The sequence below is a fragment of the Pocillopora damicornis genome, chromosome 11 (genome assembly GCF_964200805.1).
Source record: "Pocillopora damicornis chromosome 11, jaPocDami1.2, whole genome shotgun sequence".
Taxonomy (NCBI): Eukaryota; Metazoa; Cnidaria; class Anthozoa; order Scleractinia; family Pocilloporidae; genus Pocillopora; species Pocillopora damicornis.
This window is the reverse complement of record NC_142680.1, coordinates 10,315,729-10,322,328: the sequence shown is the minus strand read 5'-3', so window position 1 is coordinate 10,322,328 and position 6,600 is coordinate 10,315,729. Positions and strand designations below refer to the sequence as shown.

At 40.1% G+C, this 6,600-nt stretch overlaps 1 pseudogene; it reads right to left on the bottom strand.

The window, feature by feature from the left end:
- Positions 1–1,078: 1,078 nt before the first annotated feature.
- On the bottom strand, positions 1,079–3,580 carry LOC149037435 (uncharacterized; annotated as a pseudogene).
- Between the last annotated feature and the right edge of the window lie 3,020 nt (positions 3,581–6,600).

Sequence of the window (6,600 nt, the reverse complement as noted above, 5' to 3'; positions counted from 1 at the left end):
AAGTGTAACCACAACTATAGAACGTGCCAAGGTCAACTGAGATTGAAGAATTGTCCTTGTATTGTGCCAACGCGTGGCTGCATAAATTTTAACTCTTAAAATTATCACTAGATTTAGTGCTTTCACCTGGATATTCCTCGTCACAGTTTAAAATTTGAACTTGAAATTCATTGGTTTCAAACAACATGCTGGTTTAGGCCCGGGTCGCACTTGTGAAATTTAGTTCCAAATTCTGATTATTTTAGGTTAAAAATCTGTCATCATGTCACGTTTCCTAATGCAACCGGCTTTTCACCAGTTTGGAAAAAATTGGAAAAACCGACCAAACTTCAAAGACGCCGTATTGCATGGGTGGGGCAGGCTGATTTGGAAAAAATCGAGGTAAACAAAGGGAGCCGCTTCCGGAGCTGTCATTGCTAATCGATTTGACCCATTGCAGGCTGATCCTACCTGTATCGGCGGGAACTTGTAATTATTATTACGCATGTGCATTGGAATGGAAGGACAATATCCATATTATTATCCGCCCAGATCTTTTCCTGTCCACTTCAGGTACTACAACCATCCCCAGGTTCGACCAGACTTGCAACTGCCAGGGCCTAGCGGTGTTTTAGCAGTCGGAGACCCAGCTAGCCGATCCATCTGCCCAACAACAACATCGAGCAATAGCTGAGTGGTTCGACCGACGGAACTGTGAATGATGCCCTAGATGTGGGAGCGGAAGATGCTGCTCAGTCCAATAGAAAGCAGTATGATAAATGAACAAAGGAAGAGCAGAAAGCACTTATAAACCTTTGGACTGATCGACATGAGCGTTTGGAAAGCAAAGACGCGCGGAAGATTTGGGAAGAAATTGCGTGGGAGATTAATCGAAGGTTTGGTACCACTCACTCTGGAGAGAAATGCCAGAAGAAAATGAAATATCTCATCGAGAGATACTAAAAGGCCAAGGATTGGAACAGTCATCAGACGGGTGGACACAGATGGAAAACTGTCTTCTACGATGAAATAGATGCTGTTCTTGGATGCAGGGACGTTGTTACGTTACGTAATGTAGCCGAAGCGAGTGCATCAACTTCTGCCGCCAAGTCTGACGCAACCGAGTCCAAGGACAAAGAGTTACTAGGACAAGACACAAGCCCAGAAGCTCGAATGGAGCGTAAAAAGAAACGTAAAAGAGCTAGACCTCAAGAAGGCGATGAAGAGGGAGACCTGATTAAAGCGTCCTTGGTAGGAATGGAGAAACAGCGAAAGGAAATGAACATAATGATGGAAAGCTTTACAGGGATGCAGGAGCAGCAAGCTAACACAATGAATGCACTAGTTGGGGCCCTGACAAATTTCTTACAAAATAGCAGCAACAACAACAAATGACTGAAACAGTGAATTTGCATCAATCTTATGTAGAGACAACAAAGCGTTACAGTTCTTTATTTGAAATACATATATTTGTTACATTGTTGCTTCTGGAGAAGCTGTTTTACAACACGATTTTAAAAGCACTCAATGACTGACCTTGATTTATTTCGGAGTGTCTGGACGTTTAGACGTCAACATTAACTGTTATAGTTTTGACTTGAATATATTGACATATATTTTTTCAATTGTACAATGTTATTATAATTGTATAATCTCATATGTGAAGAAATAATTTTTTTTAGCAATGGATCATTGTTGAAAACAGAGTGATAATAAAGAAACCGAGGCAGCTTTAGTGTGGGTACACGTGAAGGTTTAAAGGAAGTCTTTAAGGATTTCTCTTAAGTTATCCCTGTCTCCGATCACGTTTGGAGCTTGATCTCCAGGGCCAAAATTATCTTCCTCTTCCTCGTCGTCCCATTCATCCCCGCTTCTGATGCAGATGTTGTGCAACACTGCACAGGCTACAACATTACGTACTGCAGATGGTATTCCACTGTCAAATCGTTTCAGGAGTATTCTCCATCTACTTTTTAAAACACCAAAAGCACATTCAACCTTTACCCTTGCAGAGTAAAGTTCCTTATTAAACGCTATTTCCCTTGGGTCCTGTGTGCCCTCTGGATACGGTTTCATTAGCCATGGAGAAAGAGGATAAGCACTATCACCTAAAAGGTACAGACCTATGTCATGACCATTCACATTAACAGTTGGCTGGGTTAGGACATTCTTCTGTTCTGCTCTTTAAAAGATAGTGCTGCGCCTCAATACACGAGCATAGTGCATGCTTCCAGGATATCCAGACTCAAAATCCATAAAAACCTTCTTGCCATCAACAATAGCTTGGATTATGAAGTCGTGCTGTTGATACAGACTAAAATAATCTGGTGCACTGTCATTGGGTGCTTTAATTCTAATACGTGAGCCGTCAATAGCCCCAATGACATTTGATTGGTTAATAAGATCTCCAAACGTTGCAATCAATGAACTGACTTCAGCGATGGTCTCTGGGAATTTTACGTACTCGTCACGAAGTTCATAGAGACCTTTCACAACGTCTTGTACAGCCTCGATAACAGTCGATTTTCCTACATTAAATACTGGGCCAATGGTGGAATAAGAATTTCCGTGGGCCAAGCGGTATAATCCCAGAGCAAGAACTTTTGCTGGAGGTATACAATCCATGAACCATGTGTTTCGCCTCTCTAATCTCAGGCCCAAGATATGGAGAATTGTTTTGAACGTGTTCCTGTTCACCCTTAGTTGCTGTTGAAAGTACTCCTCTGGAATTGCCAGAGGACATCGAACCACGATTCGGATATATAATCACAAGACTGGATAGAACAAAGAAAATTGGGGGTGGTGTGTGTGTCTACACCAGATTGTCACTTAAAATTAAACGTCTTAAGGAAATGAGTGTCACTTCTGAAACAGGATTCCAGCAGTTGTGGGTACAAATTCAGCAAGAGAAGCTAAGATCTATCATTCTCTGTGTAGCTTATCGGCCCGAATATTGTCCAGTGTCCTGTTTTGTTGATGCAGGGGTGGCTTTAGACTAGTTCCACTTGTTCCAAGGAACTACTCAAACTTTTCTAAGTAAAAAATTTAAAATCAAATACAATTTTCTGCACTCTCTGATTGTTTATGCAAGCAGCAATGTTTCCCTGTTTTAAGATTTTATTATATATTTTAATCAATTTCACGATTTGCCTTTTCGAAGTTCAAGTAAAACACGTTTAGAACGACTACAAAAGCCAGTTGCAAAAAAATACCTTTTAGGGTACGGTCCCACGGGAGTTTTAATGCGGGGTAGCGTTACATGTGGATCACATGAGAAGACACAAGTGCTTTGCACTGTAAGTATTAAGCCCGCTGGGCTCGTTTTTTTCAGGTGTGATAATCCCGAAGTTAATTTGATTTAATCTCATTAAATATGTCTTGGGCCGACTAGCTTAAATTATCAACACTCTCGAGTTAGCAGCTGGATAATGTTACTACGTTGATATTCGAATGTCATGGTTTTTGCCCGCCTATCTTTTCTTTGCAGTTTCGTATTTCAAACGCGTGATTCAGTAGCAGTAGAGATGGCACCTAGGAAGGGTTTCTCGTCCTTCACTCCGGTCATCAGCCCTGAATTAAGTCCACAATTGACTTGGTTCATTCTAAGTTCGAAAGTTTGTGGATCAATGCCGATGCAATACTTTAAGCGGTTGCCTGTTGTCGCCAGTTTTCCAAGCAATTTTCAAAGAATCAACAGTGCCCACATTCAGCTGCTAGATGGCCACCATTACTCGGACAAGAAGTCCTCTAATGCAACGGAAATTGTCTGTTCCTTGTTTGGGTTGATAACCACTCTGCTTCGCCGTTCCTCTTCAGAAAGCTCTGAATTCATTTCGCAGCTGAGAGATTTGCTGAACTCAGTAGATCTCAGTAAAATGTCTATCGATGAAGAAAATGAAGGCCAAGCAAACAAAGAACGACCACGTGCTTCACGATGCTTGGAAATGCCAACGACACCAATGAACAAGACATCATCTGTGGCCATGACACCCCCAAACAGTGGAAACTCGCAAAGAGCTGAAAAAAAGAATGTTTCCCCAAATCTAAAGGAGATCAGCGAAAAGGAAGATTTGGATACTCCAGAAAAGGTGCTGTTGATGAAGCAGCGAAGCAGTCGCATCATGAAGGACATGCATGACGTGTGCGAAAGAAACAGGGAAAGTTTGGCGATGGTGCTTTCGAACATGTGTGCATTTGGCGACCCAGAAGCGAAGGCCATCGTCAATGAAATTGTCGAAGAGATGGCTGTAAAAAGGGGAGTAAAGAGGAGTGTGGAAGAGCTAGTTGGTGACGACACAATGTTGAAGTACGTGGTGTGCCTGAAAGTTCCTGATTGGAAGCTTGTCCTTTTCCAGGCGATGGTGAGAGTTTCTTCAAAAACGTGGCAATCCGTGATAAACATCACAGGGCTCAGAATGACGGGGGTAAGATGTTTAGTTACGTTGGTCTTACTTGGTATATTAATATTCATACTTGGCACCCCGGCTAAGGGAATAAAAGAACAAAAAAAGAACTATTCCATCGCAAGCCTCAATGTTTATAGCAGCTCTTTCTTTTGTTTTATTCAGTTATTTTTGTAAGCGAAGCCTTGTACAGGAAAAGATAAGCAGGCTTTTTTATTACTTAAGCGGGCGTTTTACTCAACTGCATCTTCAAAATTACCCTTTGTCTGTTTGCCAGAGCAATTTGAGCCAGTGGTAAAGCTCTTTTTCAGCTGGTGAAATATGCTGGAAGCCGGCTCTTAGTGACAAACCCTGGACCATTAATATAGAAGGTCATCGCCCTACTTCCTATTAATATTCCATGACACCAAATGTAAATTTAAAATATAATCTTCAAAGTTTTTTCCCATGAAATTCTGTTGATAGATGCTGTTTGAACTGGTAGAGCTTTATTCATCAAGAACTGAAAAATATATATGAGGAAAATAAGCGGTGCTTTAACGGTAAAAGCAGTACTTTAACTCATTTTTTCAAATTTGAAGAACATAGGGCTAGCAAAGTGATAAAGGTTTCTCATAAAATGGTCACAAAGACCCTTGCTGACTGTAGCAATGTTATTGTTACAGGTCAAAATTATGTTCAAGGGAAGATTTTTTAACCTACAGAGGTTGATTCTCTGTTTCCTTTGTTTCCTAGGACTAGTAGGAGACAAAGGATACAAAGAATCAACCTAGATTAAAAAGTTTAATCTTTGCTTTTGATCACCTTGCTTTCTATTATTTTCTTAGAAATCCTCTCACACACCTCTCCTCCTCAACTTAAACCAGATCAAGGCAGCTAAGAAGATGGTTTTTGGAGCTTTTAAGGAGTATATGGGGGTTAAGAAGGTGGCTCCTCCTATACAAGGTTTCTCTGTGAATTTGAGTTCTGTTGTGGAGTTAATCGTAAGGGAACAAAGGCTGCACCAGCTGTCTTCACATGCTTTGCGACTGATGATGAAGCTTGATGGGAGACCATTTTGGGGTAAAGTTATGTGATAATGCATGTTGTCTCTACAGTTTTGTCTGTAAATTATTTTATTATTATTGTTATAAAAGGTCATTCCCCACGTATGATAATCATCCACATATTTTTTTTGTGTGCGTGTGTTGTACTTCCAAATCAAAATAACTATAACTGTTAAATTTTTTTGGCCTTGCAAGCAGTTCTTTGAATGGAAGGTGGTCATTATAATAATGTGTAAGGTGAAATGGGTTGGTGAAGGGTGCACTTTTTGTCTTGACTAATTTAGTGTAAGAAATTGTTTTGCAGGTAGAGCTCAGGTGTGTTTTGGAATTGTTCCCCGTGATGGTGCTGTATATAGCCAGCAAAGTGCAAAATCAGTCTACCCATTGACAATTGCCAACTGTAAAGAAGACAGGTTTGTGAATTGCAACTTGCTTGAACTCTTTACTACCTTCTGGCTTGAATATGCTTGTGGTTGTATGTGCATTTAACTTAAATAACACAATGACAGATTTTTGTAAGCCCCACTCAGTTGCAATATCACCAGGTCATGCATCCACTCTGAGATCTAAGTGGATTGATATCAATATCCCTAATTTGGCTTTAATGCACTAAATATAACAATGACTGTATAGATTTTTGGTGTTTGTTTGTTGACAGAGACAACCTCAAGATTCTTTTTGAGGACATCAACCACCAGAAGAAAATATTAAAGGAAAAAGGAATGACAGTTGATGGTAGACATTACACCGTTGAATTTCTGGGTAAGAATCAATGTTAGTCTTGGTCAATTCAATCTCGCCTGTAGCTAAGACATTCAATCACAGAATGAGAAGTTTCACAATTGCACCATGGTTATTGTACATTTGCAGTGCATCATGAAAGAAGCTTGGTTTCTGCATTTTTCAAGATCTCTATTGATCACCTATTTGACCATCTTCAGTCTGGAAAAATAAATTGATGTTTTGGAAAAAAGGTCTGAGAAAAGTCTTGAATTTTGGATCCAAAAATCTGCATGAACTCTGAAGAAGATAATCGGAAGCATGATAAATGTGTAGTTCTATCTGAAATTATAATATTATATATTATTTGATAGTGTGCCTGTTTTTGTCAGGGTTGCAAATGCCATGATGTTGCTCCAGATGAGACATGCCTGGATTGCCTCAGAAGCAAA